Source organism: Loxodonta africana, chromosome 3, assembly GCF_030014295.1.
Source record: "Loxodonta africana isolate mLoxAfr1 chromosome 3, mLoxAfr1.hap2, whole genome shotgun sequence".
Taxonomy (NCBI): Eukaryota; Metazoa; Chordata; class Mammalia; order Proboscidea; family Elephantidae; genus Loxodonta; species Loxodonta africana.
This window is the reverse complement of record NC_087344.1, coordinates 135,742,103-135,763,134: the sequence shown is the minus strand read 5'-3', so window position 1 is coordinate 135,763,134 and position 21,032 is coordinate 135,742,103. Positions and strand designations below refer to the sequence as shown.

General features: G+C 45.8%; 1 long non-coding RNA gene and 3 other non-coding genes across 4 annotated transcripts; 1 reads left to right on the top strand and 3 right to left on the bottom strand.

Moving 5' to 3' along the window:
- Positions 1–726: 726 nt before the first annotated feature.
- On the bottom strand, positions 727–798 carry TRNAH-GUG (transfer RNA histidin (anticodon GUG)). Its single transcript has one exon. It is a non-coding gene; the product is annotated as a tRNA-His (tRNA).
- Positions 799–7,264: 6,466 nt separating this feature from the next.
- LOC135230891 (uncharacterized) lies at positions 7,265–9,715 on the bottom strand. The gene is made up of 2 exons (XR_010321628.1): positions 9,291–9,715; positions 7,265–8,321 (listed from the first exon to the last, which is right to left on the bottom strand). It is a non-coding gene; the product is annotated as an uncharacterized LOC135230891 (long non-coding RNA).
- Positions 9,716–13,432: 3,717 nt separating this feature from the next.
- TRNAN-GUU (transfer RNA asparagine (anticodon GUU)) lies at positions 13,433–13,506 on the top strand. Its single transcript has one exon. It is a non-coding gene; the product is annotated as a tRNA-Asn (tRNA).
- Positions 13,507–14,674: 1,168 nt separating this feature from the next.
- Positions 14,675–14,747, bottom strand: TRNAV-CAC (transfer RNA valine (anticodon CAC)). Its single transcript has one exon. It is a non-coding gene; the product is annotated as a tRNA-Val (tRNA).
- Between the last annotated feature and the right edge of the window lie 6,285 nt (positions 14,748–21,032).

Below are 21,032 nucleotides of genomic sequence, written 5' to 3'. Positions count from 1 at the left end.
AGGATATATCTCAAAAACACTATGTTGCATTAAAAAAAAAAGACAAACACAAAAAATTACAGTCATTTATGTAAATTGCAAGAATAGCCAAAACTAATCTATGGAGATAAAAAACAGAATGGTGATTGCTTAGGTGGGAGTGAGGCAGAGATTGACTGGAGAAGTGTTCAAAAGGATGGATACTTTCTGTAACTTGATCTAGGTGATGATTACGTTTGTCAAAATTCATCGGACTGTGTAGCTGAGATTTGTGTATTTTATTCTACGTGAATTATACTTCAATAACTTACTGGTTAGAATTTTTTTTTCTTTTTTTTTTTTGTAAAATTGTAAAATTTCCTGTTGGAGTGGGAATTCTTATTTCATCTCATTTCTCTTTTCGTCTATAAGGTCCCCACTGATATTTGAAATAACTCGACCACAAAAAAAAAAAAAAAAGGGGGGGTGGTTAAGACTACACATTTCCTTAGTGGAAGCTATGGACAGCCTTGACTTTTTGGGATAGTTTGTGCACGTGCTCAGACACTGGGCAAGTCCGGGGTTTCCAGATGACCACGACTCAGGTGTGTGCAATGTAGGGCTGACTTCCCCTCTCCTGACAGCCATGTGCTCGGGAGCCAGCAATATGTGGAACTCGCTGGCCTCAGGTAAAGGGCGCAGCCAGCACAGAGACGAAAAGCAAAAGCAAAGGATACGCTACGTTCAGCCATCATAGACACTAAACAATGCCGTGACTCGGATTCGAACCGAGGTTGCTGCGACCACAACGCAGAGTACTAACCACTATACGATCACGGCGCGCCACAAGCTCCTGGTGGTCTCTATGCTTTCTTTAATATTTTTGACAAGAATCATTCACAGTATGTTGCTGATTTGTTCTCGGACAGGTACAGGTCCTTCTGCTTTTCTCTCTTTCATGTCTTCTCTACGTTTCTCCCACCCCATCATGCTACATAATAAAAATAATTTTCTCTGTGGCCGTTGGCTGGAGGAGAGTGGTTATTGTCTAAAAGTTTTCTGTCTTGCTAAGCTGTCCTTTTCCTACTCTTAGATAGGACAGGATTTTGTTGGAACCTTTTGTATTCCAGTTTGCCGGCTTCATCAGCTCCAAGTCAGGGATATGTGATAAGCCGTTTCATTCCTGATACTAGTGATTTGTATCTTCTCTCCTTCCTTTGTCAAGTTTACGGATCTTTTTAGAAAACCGACGTTTGTTCCATTAGTTTTCTCTGTTGTTTTTTCGCTTTTTAATGTCCTTGGTTTCTGCTTTTTATTTCCTGTTGTGTTTGCTTTGGGTTAATTTTACTCTTCTCATTCCTTGAGGTGATAGGTTAAAGTTATTGACTTGAGACTCTTTCCTAATATAAACATTTAGTCCCATAAATTTCCCTCCCAGCACGGCTTTAGCTGTTCCCCACAAATTTTGATATGTTGTATTTTTATTCAATACACGTATACCAAGTACTGGAACGGCTGCGTCATGGGGTAGGTGCAAGCTTCACTTCATCAGAAGGTGCCAAATAGTTTTCTAGAACGGAATTCTAACCGGCAATAACTTACTCCGTATCTTGTGTTCTCTGTCTTTTAAATGCTGCTTGTGCTGGTGGGCGTGTACTGTTATCTCATTGAGGTTTTTTGTTTGTTTCATTCTGGGTGATTTTTAAATTTTATTTTGTTTTGTTCTTGAGCATATACACAGCAAAACAGGTGCAGGAGCCCTGGTGGTGCATTGATTAAGCATTCAGCTGCTAACCAAAGAGTCGCCAGTTCGAATCCACCAGCCACTCCTTGGAAACCTAATGGGGCAGTTGTACTCTGTCCTATAGGGTTCCTTTGAGTCCAAATTGACTCGATGGTAACAGTTTTTTTTTGTTTTTCGTATATGCAGGTGTATGTAAGTAAGCATCCATATACATTCATACATACAATAAAGTGCACAGGTGGCACAAACACAGGTACTTATTAAAAACCTTGTGGGATTGGTTTATGGGGTCTGAAGGCTTAGGACCATGTAGTCTCATGGGACAACTCAGTTAATTGCCATAATATAGTATGTTAAGTTTTTGTTCTGCGTCCTAGATTGGTGAGTACCGTCTGTGGTTTAAAAGCTTGTGAGCGGCTATCTAAGACACCACTATCGGTCTCTATGCATATGGACAAAAGAGAATGAAGGAAACCAAAACTCAGAGAAGAAACTAGTACACAGGACAAATAGTCTACATGAACTATGACCTCATCTACCCTGAGACCAGAAAAACTAGATGATACCTAGCTGCCACTACCGACTCTTCTGGTCAGGAACACAGTTGATGGATTCTGATAGAATGGGAGCAAAGTGTGGAACAGAACTCAAGTTCTTAAAAAGTCCACACTTACTGGACTCCCCATGATTATTGCCCTGAGATACTCTTAAACCTTGAACCAAAACTGTTCCATGAGGTCATCATCTAGCTGAATTATACATTGGCTCATAAACGATATCACCTGTGAGTACTATACTCCTAAGAAAAAAAAAATCATCTATATGAGAACAAAAGTTAAAACTTAGTCTAAAACAAAGACGAGAAGGCAAGGGGGCAGGGAAACTAGATTACAGGAAATGGAACAATCTGATGGAAATAATGAGAAAGTTGACATACTGTGTAAAATGTAACCATTGTTACTGAACAAGTCGTGTAGAAATTATTAAATGGGAACCTAATTTGCTGTATAAACGTTCACTGAAAATGCAATGGAATATTATTCTTTAAAAAAGAACATAATGCTCAAGGCAGATATTTTTCACTAGTTAAGCTAAAGTATTGTTTGGTTTTAAGAGGATTTCGGAGGTGTTTTAGGTTTGAGGTTTAAAGCTTATCTCAGGGCAATATTTTCAGGGGTTCACCCGCCCTCCATGGCTCTAGAAAGTCTAAAGCCCAAGAGAATTTGAAATTTTGTTCTGCATTTTCCCCCTTTTGATCAGGATTCCTCTATAGAATCCTGAATAAAAATGTTCAGTAACAATAGCCTGGCACCATCCAGTTCTTCCGGTCTCATGGCAAAGGTTGTTCATCGTTGAGCTTTTAACTTGCGTTTCCATAGCGAGCTATGATGTTGAACGTACTTTCTTGTGTCTTTTGGCCATTAAGACCCCCTTTCATAAAGAAAGTCTGCTCAAGTATTTTACTCAGTTTTAATTAGCTTGGCTGTTATGAATTTCTAAAAATTATATTTTTAAGATTTGAGTCATTTATTCAGATGTTTTCCTTATTTCTAACCACATAATCTGCAAACCCACATGTTATTTATAATTTTCTCTCTTTTTCTAGGAAAAAAGAGTCCTACGAGGGTCCCTAATTTGCTACACTGTTGGGTACAATGTTGGAAATTAAAAGTTGAGGAAGTGTTGACTTTTTCTGCACATGTAAGAAGATGTGGGAAGAGGCTGAGCTACAGAATGGAAAAACAGGCTAGAACAAGAAAATTGATTTTAGGGTTTAGTAGTGAATGTCAGACTTTGTTTGCTTGTCATTTGTTCATACTTAACTTTTCTTTTCCAGGTTTGTAATATGAAGCCGATGTGCTTGATTCACTTTTTACGTATTTTTTTTTTTAAAAAATAAAACGCATACGCATATCTAAATAAAGTGACTTCTACACTTCAAATATTCACTAGTGGACCTCCCAGATTCATCTACCCTAGACTCACAGAAGGTTCCACAGACTGTGCATTGGGCCCCATCTAGGTCTAGTGGAAAAGTGGAATTGTAATTAAAGGGACGGGAGGAATGTGACAATCTCAATAGTAGTCGCTTTCCCCACTGTGGTGGTTTTCACATTTCCTTCACACCTAAGTCTTTCTTCAAATAAGGGTAATTGAAAAAAAAATTCAGTTTCATCTTTGAAATCCACAGAAATTTGGGGTAGGGAAGTTCAAGTGCTGCTCAACTGGGCAAACCTGGGGATTGCTTACTCACTGGCAACAGGACAAGGGTGTCTCTTTTTGTCTGCTTTGGCAGCGGAGATGGGACTCAACTCACCTTCACCAGCCACTAGAGGGCTCTCTGATTCCAGAGGAGGCCGACTTCTTGGTAATTCAGAAATGGAAATTTCGTGGGATTTCTTCCCTTTCCTTTGTTCTATTTCCCGCCTCCCCCCTCCGCCCCAACAGAAGGGTATTCACCACCTTCCTTTAGCTTCTGGACCCTTTTGGGGTCCCTCGTGAACTAGGTTTGGCTGGTTTCTCCCACATGTCCTCCCTTGGCCTTCTGGGGTCTGTAGATCTCAGGCTGACGCAGGTCGTAACTCCGGCCCTGTGGGACCAAGAGGTGCCATGAGGACAGCGAATGTCGGCATGGCTGTGATCTAACCATGTTGGCCGACTTGCACCATGGCACCTGCTCCTCCCGCTTCTGGGAAGCGGAAAACGTGGCCCCTCAAGTTTTTTGTTTTTTTTTTTTTAACCTGAACAGAAAGAAGTGTGAGGTTCCAAAAGCTAAGAGCCTTGCTGAGTGAACCCAGCCCCCTGTTAGGCCCTCGGGGACAAGCGCAGAAGAGGCTGATTTCAAACACCAAACCAAAAAAATTCAAACCCTTTGTCGTCGAGTGGATTCTTACTCATAGCGACCCTATAAGACCAAGTAGAACCGCCCCCACAGGGCTTCCGAGGGGCGGCTGGTGGATTCCAGCTGCCGACCTTCTTATTAGCAGCCGAGCCCTTACCCACTATGCCACCAGGGCTCCAAATCTAAAGAGACAGCCAAGCAAATGGTACAATGGTGTCGCCAACACATTGGCGACCAGCCGATCTGGCGCCAACCCTCACCAGATACCGAGGTCTGAAATCTTGACCTCTGAGTGAGCCGAGGGGCACGATTTGAGTCGATTCCTTGCCTTCATCAAGAGAGTCCTTAGCCCAAGCTCGGGAACCAAGAATAAGAGGATTGTGCACATCAATAGTTTTATTTTTAACAAGAGGGTGATTTTGTCCCCTGCCGTATCGGCTGGAACAGTTGGCAATGTCTGAATACATTTTGATTGTCATGACTTGGGGGTGTGTGGATTCTACTGGCGTCTAGTGGGCAAAAGCCAGGGATGTTGCTAAACAGACTACACTGCATGGGAGAGTCCACCACAATTAAGAATTACCTGATCCTAAACATCAGTAGTGCCAGGGATGAGAAACCGTGGAGCAGATCAATATCCACACTCGACCAAGGAGACATTACTAATTGCTGACTAATTGGATATGGAATCTGATGAAATTACCGGCCCGAGCATATAGAAGGATGGAGTTGCCGTCAAACAAAATGGAAAAGTGCAGCTGCGGCACTTTTTAGGGCCGCATCCCCGTGGCCCTGCTTGAAAGAGTTTTCCATCCAGGCTGTCTCGGTCCCCGCATCCACCTGCGTCCTTTATGATGAGGGCGACCCCGCGGGCTCTGGGCTGGGGCCGTTTTCACCCTGGGCGTCCTCCCTCCACACCTCCTCCCGGCAATCCCGTCCACTGAGGATCATCTCTTCCATGTGCTGCTGCCTCCCAAAGGCCTATCTCTAGGTGGATTCTGAGGCGAGGCCGGGACCAGCCAACTCGCTCTGCGACCCGTGGACCTTGCGAGCTTCGCATGTCCGTCTCTGGACCCCCAGGGTGCTTGGCGCCTCCCGTGCGGGCTGGCTTTGCGGAGACAGCAGGAGGAAAGCGGCCTTTTGGGGAAAATCCCTAGAGGAGCAGCGCGCTTCCAGAAGGGTAGCCGGGCCGGGGTTTCCCAGAGCTCAGCTCAAGGAGTGTTAGTTACTTCCTGTGGGTTCAAGAAAAATAGCCCGATGTAGATCCTTGATGGTCTAGTGGTTAGGATTTGGCGCCTTCACCTCCGCTACCCGGTTTCGATTTTCGGTCAGGGCATTGTTTTTGCAATGTCCATTATCACTCAAAGGAGCCCTGCTGGTGCAACGGTTAAGCACTTGGCAGTTCAGAGCAAGGTCAGCGGTTCGAACCCACGAGCCGCTCAGCAAGAGAAAAGGCCTAGCGATCCTAGATACAGCCTAGGAAACCCCATGGGGCAGTTTAACCCTGTCATAAAGGGTCGCTATCAGTCAGCAGGAAACCTTGGTGGCTTAGTGGTTAAGCACTACAGCTGCTAACCAAAGGGTCGGCAGTTCAAATCTGCCAGGTGCTCCTTGGAAACTCTATGGGGCAGTTCTACTCTGTCCTATAGGGTCACTATGAGTCGGAGTCGACTCGATGGCACTGTGTTTGGCTTTTTGGTATCAGCATCGGTTTGAGGGCACACAGCGACTGTCACGCAGAGGAATCTTCTTCCTCTTTTTGCAGTTGTGCGCTGCAAGGGTCAGACGCAGAAGAGTCCCGCACAGAACCTCAAAACTCCGTCAAACGAGAAGGCAGAGGAGAAGATGAGCGCTTGTCACCATTTCTAGAAACTGCTTAGCTAGGGGTGAGAGTTATCCCACTTCTAGCTCTCTTCCTGGAGAGGAGGCAATGGATCCCTCTCTTGCAGCACCAGAGGGGAGCATGCAGACCATCTCCCTGCTGAGTGAGATCTGCTGAGGATGGAGGGCTGACACCTACTATTGAAGTTGGCCATGGTCTGTCTCTTCCCTATGTGATTAAAGCCTTGTTCTGATGCTTCACTGGACATTATGAATGCCTGAGTGTGTTGTGTTTATATTGGGAGGCCTGCAAGCCTTGGAGTGGGTAGAGATCCTAGTGTTGTTGCTGCTGGTGACAGGCATTGTTATACTCTTTGCTACTCTCCTTTTGTTGGGACTCCTCACTTGTAGGTGGTGATGCCTTAATTTATAATTTTTTATTTCCTGATGAGATTTACTGTCTTTTCACTTATTATGGTTATCTTCTACTTTACAATCTAGAGCATAGTTGTAATTACACCTTACAACTTCTTGCTTCCTATTTCCAACATTTAGCTGGTGTCTCGTGGTCAGTCTCCTGTGATTGTCTGGTCTTGACCATGTTCCGCCTTTTCTCTTTCTCTTATGTAATAATTTTCTGGAGCAACTTATGTAATTTTGGATTGTACTGTAGATGTTATGAATGATAAAGGTAGAGACTCTTGATTGTTATGTATTATAAAGAGTACTGAATTTTTTTGTTTCTTTTTACAAGCAGGCTGCTACTTTGGTTTATATCAAACTGCAAACTCTCCCCTGCAAGCGATGGCAGGCGAAATCTCATTTCAGTCCTTTAGCCACAGCTGGACTGCTTGGAGGGTGCCTGCCCATACAAGCATAATTCAGGGGTTAGCCAGAAATTTGGGCTGAGTTTTTTTTTTTTTTTTAATAATTTTTATTGTGCTTTAAGTGAAAGTTTACAAATCCAGTCAGTCTCTCACATAAAAACCCATATATACCTTGCTACACACTCCCAATTACTCTCTCCGCAATGAGACAGCCCGCTGTCTCCCTCCACTTTCTTGTTTCCTGTCCATTTCGCCAGCTCCTAACCCCCTCCACCCTCTCATCTCCTCTTCAGGCAGGAGATGCCAACATAGTCTCAAGTGTCCACCTGATTCAAGAAGCTCACTCCTCACCGGCATCCCTCTCCAATCCATTGTCCAGTCCAATCCATGTCTGAAGAGTTGGCTTCAGGAATGGTTCCTGTCCTGGGCCAACAGAAGGTCTGGGGGCCACGACCACCGGGGTCCTTCTAGTCTCAGGCAGACCATTAAGTCTGGTCTTTTGTTGGGCTGAGTTTTTACATACAACTTGGCAATTCCCTTCCATAAGCTTTTCCTTTCTCGTGTAAAAAACGCATAGGGACGATGTCTGACCTCCTCTAACTTCACAAGGGGAAAGGAGAATGAAATTCAACAGCATAAGGCTGGCTCCCACGTGGTGGAGGCCAGACAAGCCTCCTCTCTCCACCATCTTTACCAATTCTGACACCAACTGTCCCTCCCACAGCACTTTCTACTGGGTTTGATAATTCATCGAGATGGCTACACAGAACTCAAAGACCAAACTCATGTTTATGGAGTTTATTCTAAGGGAGATAATAGTTGTAATTCAGGCTCAGGAACACTCAGGATATAGTTCTTTCATCAGGATAGCCTCTCCCCAGCTGTGCTCTCAGGCACCACCTCTCCCTGGCCCTTAGTCTCTGCCCAAAGGCACTCCACTTTCTCTCTCCATGGACTGGGAAGTCCATTGTGCAGTCCCCTGCTGCCTGGTCTCTGCTGCTGGGTCTCTCCTGTTGGTCTCTGCTTCCTTGGTGGTGGGCTCCTCCTCTCTGCTCTGGAATTGGCTCTCTTTTAAGGCAAAACTGACCAATCCTCTTGGTAGGCCACAACTACCCTATCACACAGTCACCTGGGTGGGAGTTACAAGGCCTTGGCTAGAAAGACCACACACAAAAGTAATGAATTGCACCACACTGGGGTTTTCCCCCTTGATTTTCTAACTGCTGTGGTTGCCCCAACTTTCTCCTCTGATCCTTTCAGTCAGCAAGACAGCTTGGTTTTGGAATTTCACTGACCCAAATAGAGCAGACTAAGCTTTGTCCTCGGACAAAAATCTGAGATATGAAAAGTCATTCCCTGTCCTGGTTTCCTCCACCTGCCTGCCTGCTTTTGTTGTCTCCCAGAAACTTCAGATAATTAAAATATATATATATATTGTCCACACTTTATGAATGTTATCTGGTAGAGTGGCTCTGTAAAGAGTAAAGAGCCATTGCCAGAAGCAGAACTCCTTCTCACAATTATAGCAGCCTAGCAGGCAGATGGGCGGGGGGCCTTAGTGGCTCAGCGCTATGGCCACTAACCAAAAAGTTTGCAGTTCGAATTCCCCATGCTCTCTTCGGAAACTCTCCTCGGAAACTCCGCGGGACAGTTCTACTCTGTTCTATGAGTCGGAATCAGTTTTGGTTTTATTATTATTTTGGTTTAGCACACTGAGGAGAAGCCCTGGTGGCACAGTGGTTAAGTGCTTGCTGCGTACAGATTAAAGCCTTGAGAACCCTATGGAGCAGTTCCACTCCGTCCTACAGAGTGGCTATGAGCCAGAATCCACTCCATGGCAACGGGTTTGGTTTGGTATTTTGATAGCACATTGGGGGAGAGGCTCCTGCAGATGGAATTTCTGCATGACTATATACTACCCTTGGGCAACATGCTTAGGAGTTCTCTAAAGATGCTGCTCCCTTTTGTGAAAAGGAGACAAGGCAAAAACCTTGTGCCCTAAGGAAGAAAAGAGGGAGCGCACCTAATAGGGTCTGCTGCTGGAAGTCTGAGGGGCCGGGTGTCCAGCCCTGGGTTTGAGAAGTGACCAACGGCTCACCATTATGTCCCCTCCTTCACCAGAGTTTTGGGACCCTCTGTGTGGGGCTCTTCTGCACCTGGCCCTCACAGCACGCCAGCACTACGGGGATAAAGAGGAAGGGTCCAGTTAGAAGAGAGGCATTGCCTAAAGATTTCCCTGACCCGGAGGCAATCAAATCCAGGCCGCAGGATGAATGTGCCAAATTCTAACCAATAGACCTCCAGAGACCCTTAAGCTAAACTCTTTCTCTTCAAATCGGCAGTAGAGCCCCCTGCACTGAGCTCTGAGAAGTCCGGGTCCTCTCACCTTTCTCGGTGCTGACCTCGCCTGCAGGGATCGTCCCGAAAGTCATTCCTTCTCTGCTTTTTCGAAAAGGCCAGCCAAGGCCAAAAGTCGTGGAGGGAGTTGGCTCTTCTGGACTATGCCTTTGCTAGGGAGCAGCGTGTCGGGAGGTGATTGTGGGATTCAGGGCCCTGGACGCGGTTGCGGGTGGGAGGGAGGGGAAGGTGGAAGGAGAGGAGCCCAGGATGAGAAGGGCCTAGCACTGGCCCTTACTCCAGCTCAAAGAAAAGAAAAGAAGAAAATGGTGGGGGGAGGGACATATATGTAGAAACGAAGATACCTTAGATGGAAACCTCTTTCGACCAAGGCCTCGGGGCCTGAAATGAACTGCGAATGTCTCCCTAAAATCTTCTGCAGGCGCAGTTTTTCCATGTTAGTTGACGGCAACTCCATCCTTTCAATGCTCAGAGCACAAATTAGAGCTTTTCTTGACACCGATCCCTTTCTCAGACTCCGCATTTAGTCATGAATTTGCGTTTTCTTGCCGGTGAAGCGTGGACATCGGTCTACACGATCCTTGTCCTTTGTATCCCTGAGCTGAGAAATGACTCTCCTGAAAAAGGGGAGGTCAGTTTAACTCCAGACTCTCAGCTAGCTCAGACATTAGGGTTTAATACCTTAACATTGGGACCCTGGATAACTGGCCTGTCCAAAAGAACACCAAAGGGACACCTCAACAGAATAGTGGTGAATCCTTTCCTCTGGGTAGGTTTGTGTGTGTGTGTGGGGGGGGGGGGGGGGGAGACAGATCAAAGAAGGAAGAAAAGGGAAAAAAACATCTTATGAAATTCCCTGATCTACAGCTACCATGAAGTCAGCGTTCCCTAGAACTGGGCCCTCAGCCTCTGGGGGAGGAAGAGGGGTGATCTAGTCCAGTTGTATCCCGGTCTTCAGTTTGAACCAAAGCAGAAGAAAGCCAAGTGCAGTGTCCTGGGTTCCAGTGAGCAGGCAAGTCGGCGCCTTCCCCAGGGTGGGAGCACTTGAACTTCAGGTGTGAAGGCAACGCGGTATAAGCACTGCACCAAGAAGAGCGACTGCTGGAGGAAATGGCATGTTTTTCCCTGCCGGTGTTTTTTGTTTAAACTTAACATTCAGAGGATGAAAATTTTGAAGCACATGAAGTTTAAGACACCTATTTTTTTTTTTTTTCAGGCCATACAAGGGCTAAATCAGATTCCTAACCCAGAGCCTGAGTTCTTGAGCACAGATTAGACTAGGCCTCTCATTTTCTTTCATTTTTTTCTGAGTTTCTCAGCTACAGAAAAGGAGAATGTCAGAGATGGAGGAGGAATAAGGGGGAAATGGAAGGACACATGGCCCCTGTAGCTGTCAGAGAGCAAAGCAGGTAACTATTGTGGATGATTTTGCAATATAGAGAAGATTTCTGGAAGGCCATAGAATTGGTAGTCGACAAGCTTACTGTGATCAGGAGTGGAATCTGAGACGTCAAAGATTCAAAAAATAAAACAAAAATGGTAAAGCTCGCAGAAAAAAAAAATTAGGATAATACATTCACCATCCTGGGTTAAAAAGATTTCTTAGAGAACACAATAAGCCTTATATATAAGAAATGTTCTTTTTAAAGATACATTAGATTTCATTGAAATTAAAAGCTTCTGTTCGAAAAACCACCTAAGAAAGTGAAAAGGCAAGCCATGGACTGGGAGAAAATATTTACAACATGATTATCTGCAAAACGACTCAAATCTTGTATATAGGGCTTTTGGAAACCAATAATAAAAAGTGGAAACGCTGGCGATGCAGTGGTTAAGTGCCACGGCTGCTAACCAAGGGTTGAAAGTTCAAATGCACCAGGTGCTCCCTGAAAACTCTATGGGGCAGTTCCACTCTGTCGTATGAGTTGGAATCCACGGCACTGGGTTTGGTTTTTTGGTAATAAAAAGCCAAGCCAAATAACAGTGTGCAAAATACTGAATAAGCTTTCTTCACAAAGCAGGATTTCTAAATGGCCACAAGGCTTAAGAAAACAAGTTGCACACCATTACTCATTAGGAAACAAAAATTTAAACCATGAAAAAGTACCCGTATAAACCCACCAGAATGGTACATTTAAGAGACAGAGAACGCCAGGTGTTGACAAGAATGTGGAACAAGTGCAACCGACTTTGTGGGTGAGAAACCGTTGTAGAGGAAGGCCTGGCAGCTTCTATCAAAGTTAAACTTGGACCTATCCTTGACCCAGCACTTCAAGGGAAGTGGATGCGTATGTCCACACAAAGACTCAGACAAGCATGCTCATAGCAGCCTTTTCACAATAGCCCAAACTGGAAATAATCCAAATATCCATCAACTGCGGTGTGTTCACACTTTAGAATAACGTTCATCAACAATACCGCAATGCCACAGTTAAGAATAAATGCAACAACATAGACATACCTTGAAAACATAATGTTGCATGACACAAACAAAAACAAAAACACAAGAGTCAGATCCAAAAAATGTGCATTTCAAGAATAGGCAAAACTAATCTCTGGTGATAGACCTCAGAAGAGTGATTAATTAAACCTGGAAAGGAGCTCCTTTGACCTTGCTGGGATGACGGAGCCTTTCTGTGACTTGTTTACATTTGTCAAAATTCAGTAATTATTCACTAAAGATTTCTGCTTCATATTCAGTGTGAATTACACTTCAGTAACTTTTTTTTTTTTTTTTTTAACATAGTGTTAGCAAAAAAACCGAGGGACAAGAGGCGAGGGACACGGCCCGCACGCGGACTACGGCAGGGAGTTTGGATTTTACTGTAAACGCAGTGAAAGTTTATTCTGGTTTCGTGTAAAAAAGACCAGCTGATATTTGAAATACTTTTGCCAGGAAAACGGTTATGACCACATCATCTCAATAGTGGAAGGTACTTCTAAGGCCCAGTAGGAGGCACTTCACCCTTTGCCCGGATGTGGGGAGCACGCCAGGTTTCCCTTAGACCAGGCTCCAGGTATGCACACTGTCATGATTCCTTCCCTTCTGGCCCGTAGCTGTAAGGGCTGCTGTCTTCTAGCCGCAAATGGTGAGCGATGCCTGTGAGGGAACGAAATGCAAGCCAAAAAAAGCGCTCCAGTGCGTGATGAAACAAGCGCCAGACTCTGCCACGACTCGGATTCGAGCCAAGTTTATTGCGGCCACAACGCAGAGTACTAACCACTATAGATCGCCGCGCACCACAGACCTACCGGAGCTCAAATGTCTTCTTTAAACTTTATTGACATAAAAACATTCACACTGTTTTGCTGTTTTGTTCTTGAACAACTATAGTTGCTCTGCTTTTCTCCCATTTCCTGCCGTCTCTCATCTCGTCCCTCCCCATTGCGCTACATCATAAAAACTATTCTCTCCTCCCCAGGACCTCGCCTGTGTCTCTGCACAGGCCTCTCGGAGGTTTCCTTCTCGTCCACGCCTCCCTACTTTCCTTCGCTCTTCTTCACCGTTCCCGTTTCCCCACTTACTTTCCCCGCTCCCGCCCGGTCGACTGCAACTGAGGCGAGCGGGGAGGCGGCCACCGCCGGGAGAGGACGGCAAAGGCGGAGCAGCTGTGTTATGGAGCCCATTGGGCTCTGACAGGGGCTGAAGACCCGGAGGTCTCCGGGGCTCGCTGGCATCTCAGGCGGATGAGGAGCAAGGAGGGGTCATTTTGGCTGCCCTTGTAGTAGCTTCAGACTCGCCCAACGCACAAGCTTCAACGCGAAGAACAATACCTACCGGGTTTTCCGAGGCTTTGAGCAATTCGTACTGCAGAAAGCGGCTGGCACCACCTAGTGATTCAAAACGTTCACTCCCAGCCGAAAGCAGGAAAGTTCCTTGTGGTCTCTGTGGCGCAATCGGTTAGCGCGTTCGGCTGTTAACCGAAAGGTTGGTGGTTCAAGCCCACCCAGGGACGCACCTGTGATTTTATAAGTGTTAAGATACTCCCAGCGTTTCTGCTCCATAAATCCTACAATGTAAAGGCAGAGAGCAACCTTAGTTACCCTTCTATCTTCTTTGCTTGGAAACTGTGAACTCGGAAATGATTGAAAGAGAGGAATCGTGGGCGTTGTTTTTGACTAAGAAGTCCCCCAGTCCCCCCCCCCACATTACTTATTTAAACCCCGGTGGTGTAGAGGTTAAATGCTACTACGGCGCTCCGTGGATACCCTGTGGGGCAGTTCTGCTGTGTCCTATAGGGTCGCTATGAGTCGGAATCGACTCGACAGCAACGGGTTTGGTGTTGGTATTATTTATTTAACTCTTTCCATACACTTTGGAAATTCCGTTGGCTCTATGGTTTCATCATTACAAATAAAGTTGCAATCACCATTAGTCGTCTAGCTATCTATTTATAATCCCTCATTCTGTTTCTTTAGCAAGCCTGACTAAGACACTCCCGTTAATTTCAGAAATCCCAAGTCAACGGCAGCAGTTCCCACTGTCCTTCACAAAATCGCTACCACGGAATGCTTTGAGGGTGCCAGGACAGGTCCCTTAAATGTATTTCTCACAAGTCTGTTAAAGGTAATGTCTTCCTGACCATACCTGGGGCTATAGATGTGGGTGAATGAACATGTCTTACATGATAAATTTACTGTAGCTTTATAATCCCCTAAACCATTAAGTATTTTCCTCTGCAATAAATGTATCAAAGACGCTCTGGCATTTCAAGTTCATTTACTGTAGGCCAACTTTGGGTGCAAGTTTTCAGTCAACTGGTACAAGTGAACAATTTCGAATTGCTGTCAGCTGCTCAAACTAATACAATGGCTCCAGAATTTCTACCTAGTGCACCTATATCAATAAGTAAACCTAGCCGTATCCAGCACTATATTCCTTCCGCCCTGCTTCTACCGTCTTAGGATCCATTTCCATAGATGAACCCTAGGATTTAGGTTCATATAAAGTGGCAAAAATCTTGCAGTACTTCTGGTTGTATTGCAACTTCCTCTGGGGCATCACAGTTTGTACATTTCCCTCTGGGGCTTTCTAGTCTAATTCTAGAACCAAAAAACAAAAGAAAAGAAAAAAGAAAAGCAATGGGAAAAAGTAGCAATAGGCTCTGAGGAGTAAAAAGCAACTGTTTTCGCCCGGTTTCGAACCGGGGACCTTTCGCGTGTGAGGCGAACGTGATAACCACTACACTACGGAAACCTTGAGGTTGTTACGTTTTAAGAAACATCTATGAAAACTTTATGCCGGCCGTCTTCAACTTTCGTGGTTTTCAGTGTACGAAATTGATTCCCATTTCGAAATTCGACTGCCAGCAGCAAAGTCCGGGAAAGGGCCTCAGTAAGCACCGAGCGAACCAAGGCTCACTGCATTTGTCTTGACTGGTCATTCCTCTCAAGACTTAGCTTTAATGCCTCTTTGTTATCTTTCTCTTGTTCCTGTCACTTTCGTTTGCTTTTGATGTGAGAACTCAAAGCCAGCGTGTGGGGCCCCACGGTCCTTGTTTCGAGAGTAGCCAAGGAGCCCTAAGTCAGGGTCTATCCGGAGCCTTTTTCTTCTTCAGCGTCAGCCTGTGGAGAAGGTTCAGGTGATAGAAGAGAACAAAGAGAACCTTTAGAGCTCTCTGGAACTAAAACTAACATAAAGCAGGTCTCGTTTGGTGCCGCCCCTCCGAAGAACCAGACGAGAATTGTGTCCTGGTCTCCCATCTTACTTAGGGCAGAGAAATGAGGTCTGGTTTCAGGTGCTGAGTAATGGAAGTCCTCCTGCCATGTTTTTTTTTTTTTCCTTTCCTTACAAGGCTATTGGAGAACGCTTGTCTTTTGGGAAAAGAAAGCCTGTTTCCGCCCGAGTTCTAAACTGGGACCGTTCGCTCTTGAGGCGAACGTGATAACCACTACGCTACGGGAACCACGTGAGTGAGCTTGCGTAAGAATTTGTCCATACAAATTGTAAGACCTGCACTCCCCAAGTACTTCGGCTTCCGACATACGAAATTCAACTACATTTCGAATTCGACTGCCAGCAGCAAAGTGCTGCAGAAAGCCCTCGGGGGGAAAAACACCAACAATCCTTTCAGGCAAAGGAGTATGAGGCTTCCGTTAGGCCCCAAAGTAGTTTTCTGCTCCTATCAATTTTTTTTTTTTTTTTAATCCGGGAAGCTGGGACTTGGGGGGGGCGGGGCTCAGTCCCCCGGGCTTGGGGATGCCGCAGCTCACTAGAGCTTGCATTTTCAGAGCTAAGCTCCTCTCCGGCTCTCCAGCTCCCCACAGCCTGGAGCCGTGAACGCAGTCACCCCGGGGCTTCGGACCAGCGCCTCCGTGGCCCCTTTAACGGCCCTGGTGCTCTTGACCAATGATCCGTGTTTCCATGAAAAGATATTCAATGTCATTACTCGTTATTCATCCCCCCACTTGCTGTTAGTCGTCATGGAGTGGATTAGGACTCATGGTGGCCACATGAGTGGAGCGCAGAACTGCCCCATAGGGTTTTGAAGGCTGTAACTTGGTGGTGCGTTAACCCACCCACTTTGGCAGTGGGTGGGTTAACTTGGTGGTGCAGTGGTTAAAGCGCTCGGCTGCTAACCGAAAAATAGCTCGAATCCACGAGCCGCTCTGCGGGAGAAAGGTGTGGCAGTCTGCTTCTGTAAAGATCACAGCTTTGGAAACCCTATGAGGCAGTTCTACTCTGTCCTATAGGCTTGCTATGAGGCGGAATTGACTCGATGGCAACGGCTTGGAGTTTTGGACCTTTCAGAAGCAGATCGCCAGACTTGTCTTCCGAGGCGCGTCTGCGTGGGTTCCAACCGCAAACCTTTCCGTTAATAGTCGAGTGCTCAACCGTTTGGCAGAAAACCAGAAAACAAGCTATTACTGAGGATGTGGAAAATTGGAACCGGCACCCATTGCTGGTGGGATTGTAAAATGGTACAGCCTCTGGAAATACCTTTGGCGGTTCCTCAAGAGTTAACCATGGAATTCCCAAATGACCCAACACCTCCACTACCCTTATACACCCCAAAATTGAAAGCAGAAGTGCAAACAGATACTTGTACACCAATGTTCATTGTAGCATTATTCACATTGTCCAGAAGGTGCGAACAACCCAAGTGTCCATCAACAGATGAAAGGATAAACAAAATGGAGTATATCCATAGGATGGAATATTACTCAGCCATAAACAGAAAGGAAGTTCTGATACATGTTAAGATATGGATGAACCTAGAAAAATTATGCTGAATGAAAGAAGCCAGACGCAAAAGGACAAATGTTACATGATTCCAAGTAAGTGGAATATAGCAAATGCATAGAAATCAAATTTTATGAGCGGTCACCAGGGGCAGGTGGGAGGGAAAAGGCAGGAAAGATAGCTTAAGGGGCACTGCATTTCTGTTAAGGATCAAGAAAAGCTTTGGAAAGGGATAGTGGTGATGGTTCCACAACATAGTGAGCCTAATTACTGTCACTGAACTGTGCACATAAAGTGGTTGAAGTGGCAAGTGTTTTGTTACCTGTTTTATCACACACACACTCAAAATGATCCACACTTCCGGTCCACCCGGGAACAGTAGAACCCTCCCTCCATGCCCTACCCTGCGCTCTCCCTGGGGCCTGACCTGGGCTCTTTCCTCAGAAGCCCTTTTACCTCAGCACCTCCTCTCTGTCCCCCCTCTGACACTTGTGGCGCCTCTAGTTCTGTGCGACTCAATTTCAGTCCACTGCTTTAATCATCTCTTCGTGTTTTAGCCGTACTTCAGCAAAGACTGAAACATGCGTCTTCGGGCATTTGGCTCTTTAAAAATATCGAACAACCAACACAGGCCAAGCCAGCCTTGAAGGCCTGCGCTGGATTCTTTCCAGAGGCGGAGAGAACAGCGGGCTACTGCAGAACCAGAAACTGACCGCGTGCGCCCCCGCGTTTCGCACACCTGGGCACCGTCGAGTTCAAGAAACGGAAAAAAATCGCCTTCTGAAGCTTCTCTGCAGGCGGAACCCGAAGGGAGTTGGTTTCTTGATCCAGAGAGGCCAATCGAGCGGAGCGGTCTCAGGCATGTCCCCAACTTCCCGAGACAGGCCAGGAACAGGCTGATTTTGAGGGACAGAGCCACATAAAAGGAGCAAAGGCAGCCCAACCCCACGCCCTGAAATTAAGGGTCTCGAAGCCTAAGGTCTGAGCGAGCGCAGGGTCACGCCTTAAATTGATCTCCCGCCATTATCAGGAGAGTCCTTGGTCCAAATTCTGAGCTCAGGAAAAGAAGGAACTGTGTAGGCCAAGGTCCACACTTGACAGACAGAAAACCAAAAGGTCCATTGGGGTCTAGTCTAGTCCGACTCATAGTGAGCAGGTTAGAACAGCCACATAGGGTTTCCACGAGCGGCTGGTGGATTCGAACTACGGACCCTCTGGATAGCAGCCTAAGCTCTCAACCACTGGCCCACCAAGGAGAACGTGTAAATTCCCAGTAATTAGATGTGGGGTCTGAGGAAAAGACCTGCGCCAAGGAGAACTCGCAGTTTTTTGCCTGAGCATATGCAAGGATGGAGTTGCCATCAACAAAGATGGGATAACTGCAGGGACAATGACTTTAGGTGGAAAATCCGGAGTTCAATTCGGGGGCCCGGGGCTTTGTTTGAAAGAGTTATTCCTCCAGGCTGTCTCCGTTTCTGCATCCACCTGAGCCCTTTTTGATGTTGGAGTTGTTAGGGGCTTGTGCTCGGCCCCCTTCCCACCCTGGGGACCTCCTTCCTGCAGGCTCGTCCCCTGCCCTGGATCCGCCACCATCTCTCCACACGCTGCCGCCCGGCAAAGGCGCATCTGTAGGTCAGGTCTGAGGTGCGGGGGGGAGGAGCCTCCTTGCTCCGAAACTTGTGGAGAGCTGACAGCGCTCGGCGTGTGGCAGGCTGGCTTGCATTTTTGAGAAGGCAAGGAGGAAAGGGCCTTGGTTGACGATCGCTGCCGGAGACGGCAGCATCCAAGAAGGTGGGCGTCGAGGCTTCCCCGAAAGTTTGGTGCAAAAAGATGTACTGTCTGGAGGTGGGAGATTACAGACTTCGCAGCAGTTCCCTGGTGGCCTAATGGCTAAGATTTGGCGCTTTCGCCGCCAGAGCCTGGGTTCAACTCCCAGTCAGGGAGAGGTGTTTTGCAAAGTCTCTACTCCGCAGAAATGTTCTTTAGCCTTGTTTGATGCAGAAGAGTCCCAGCATCTCCCAGGCTTGGAGAGGTGACAGGTGATGAGCAGCTGTCCAGCGGCTTGGAGCCCCCAACAGCTGTATCCTGCTCTGGGCCACGGGGAACTGCCACCACCCATCCCTCCTGCAGTCTTCATGTTAGACACCTAACCTTTTGTTTTCAGAATGTTCTTCTCAAGAGAACAAAGTAGAACCTGGGACAAGAGCTCCAAATCTTCCTTTTCAAAAAAAATTCAAACAAACAAAAAGTGAAAGAGTGGTAACTTTATGTATTCGACATATACATTTACCAGTGAACATTTTCCACATTTGGTTTGTCCGTCTGTACATATATATGTATTTGCTACCCCATTTCAGAGTAACCAGGAGATATCTCAAGATCCTTTGGTTACTCCTTTCCTTTGGCAATATCCCTCTAAACCAGCCTCTTAGGGACGTTTCCTCTTTGTCCTCTCAAAGAGGCCCCTGTTGTCCCTTCAGCATAAATTCTCAAGTGTGACTGGGGCCCCTCCAGGAATTAAAAAGACTCCAATCACTGGGAAAATCTCAGGTGTTTAAAGATGACCTCTCAGGAACCAGGGGGAAAAGTCCAAATCCTTTGAGCAAAAATCAGTTGTACACTCCACAGACATGCTCATTCGCCCCTACTTTTATCCCCTGGAAAGGTCAATAAGACACTACCTTCAAAAAGGCTGTAAGAAATACGTCCTACAGAACTGTTTTCACCTCCTCAAAGAACTCTGCGGTGGCTATTTTATGAAGGACAGTGGGAACTGCTACCATGGAAATGGGATCATTGAAATGAATGAGGATGATGGGAAGATGAGATTGGAAGGGTCAAGTCACAACATTTAACCCTAAAAGACAACGTGACCTCAGTTACTATGCTGAGTACAGAGCTGAAGCAGTAATCAGAATGGTCTGTCCATCAAAGCTCTTTGGCATGAACTCCTTGTTCAGTGTCTCTAGAAATGTAATAGATGGGACACACCTATTAAAGTCTTACTTGATTTGCATAAGCAGAAACACTCTAGGTCTGGTGAACATAGCCTGACTTGAATCACAGTAATAGACAGCCACAGATCCTCAACAAATTCACAAGCACAGAGCTCTTTGAACCAAAGAGAGGTAGATCCCCTCAAGGAAGCACCTGTTTATACAGTCAAAAATCAATTCTCTTAGGCCTTTAGCCAAATGGCATATTCCTACCAAAGTTATCTGAGTAGAATAACCTCTTAGTAAATATTATTTTATACCAGAATATTTGGAATTTACACCATAATAGTATAAATACTTAGTTGTGTTATTTGTCCATTTTCATAATGAAAAAATATGAGGCAAGTTTAGAATGTCAACATCTATTTGTCTTTGACTATCATGAGAGTTACCTTTCCTAGGAAGCAAAAGTAGAGTAGATGAACGTGTATTTAAACAGAACTTAACATTTTTAGAGGACTAGATAAAATTATTTATAGGTTTTCTTAGTTACCAGTTTGGAAAATTATTAAGGTAATCATTGGGCTTGTAACGTGGGGTGCTTAAGGTTGTGTGTCATCTTGGCTGAGGCGTGATTCTCAGTGGTTTGGCAGTTATGTAATGATATAATTGGGCAGTTATATGGTAATGTAGTCATCCTGCATGATGTGATCAGCCAATCAGTTGTAAGGAGATTTTCCTCGGGGGTGTGGCCTGCATCCAACATATATATAGATGTTTTGGCAAAGCTCACTTGCTTGCTCTGGATCCTGCATCTGGCTGGTCATCATCTGATCTCAGGCTCTTGGGACTTTAGCCAGCAGCCTGCCACCTTACCTGCTGATCTTGGGTTTGTCAGCCCCTGCAGATACATGAGATGGGAGAAGCCTCCAGCCTGATGTCTGACCCGTGGACTTGGGACTTGCTATCCTCTATAACCATGTGAGCAATTTCCTTGAGATAAAGCTCTCTGTCTCACTCTATCTATATATAGCTATATACACACACACACATCCATACACACGTTTCACGATTTTGCTTCTCTTGAGAATCCAGCCTAAGACATTTGGTACTGAGAGTGGTTCCAGAGAAACAGAATTGTAAGGATGAGTTTTCTAAGTTGGTTCTCAAGTCTGACTAGTTTTAAAAGCACTGATGACTCTGCTTTCAGTAGTAAAGAGGGTGCTGCTAATCCGTAGCATGAGGTGGCAATTTTAATATGCCAAATATCATCAGAAATAGATCAAGTACTGGTGAGAAGCGAGGCTCTGGGTGATCACATGTTTGAACATTTTCCACAATTTTGTCAGAATGAGAAGCAAGG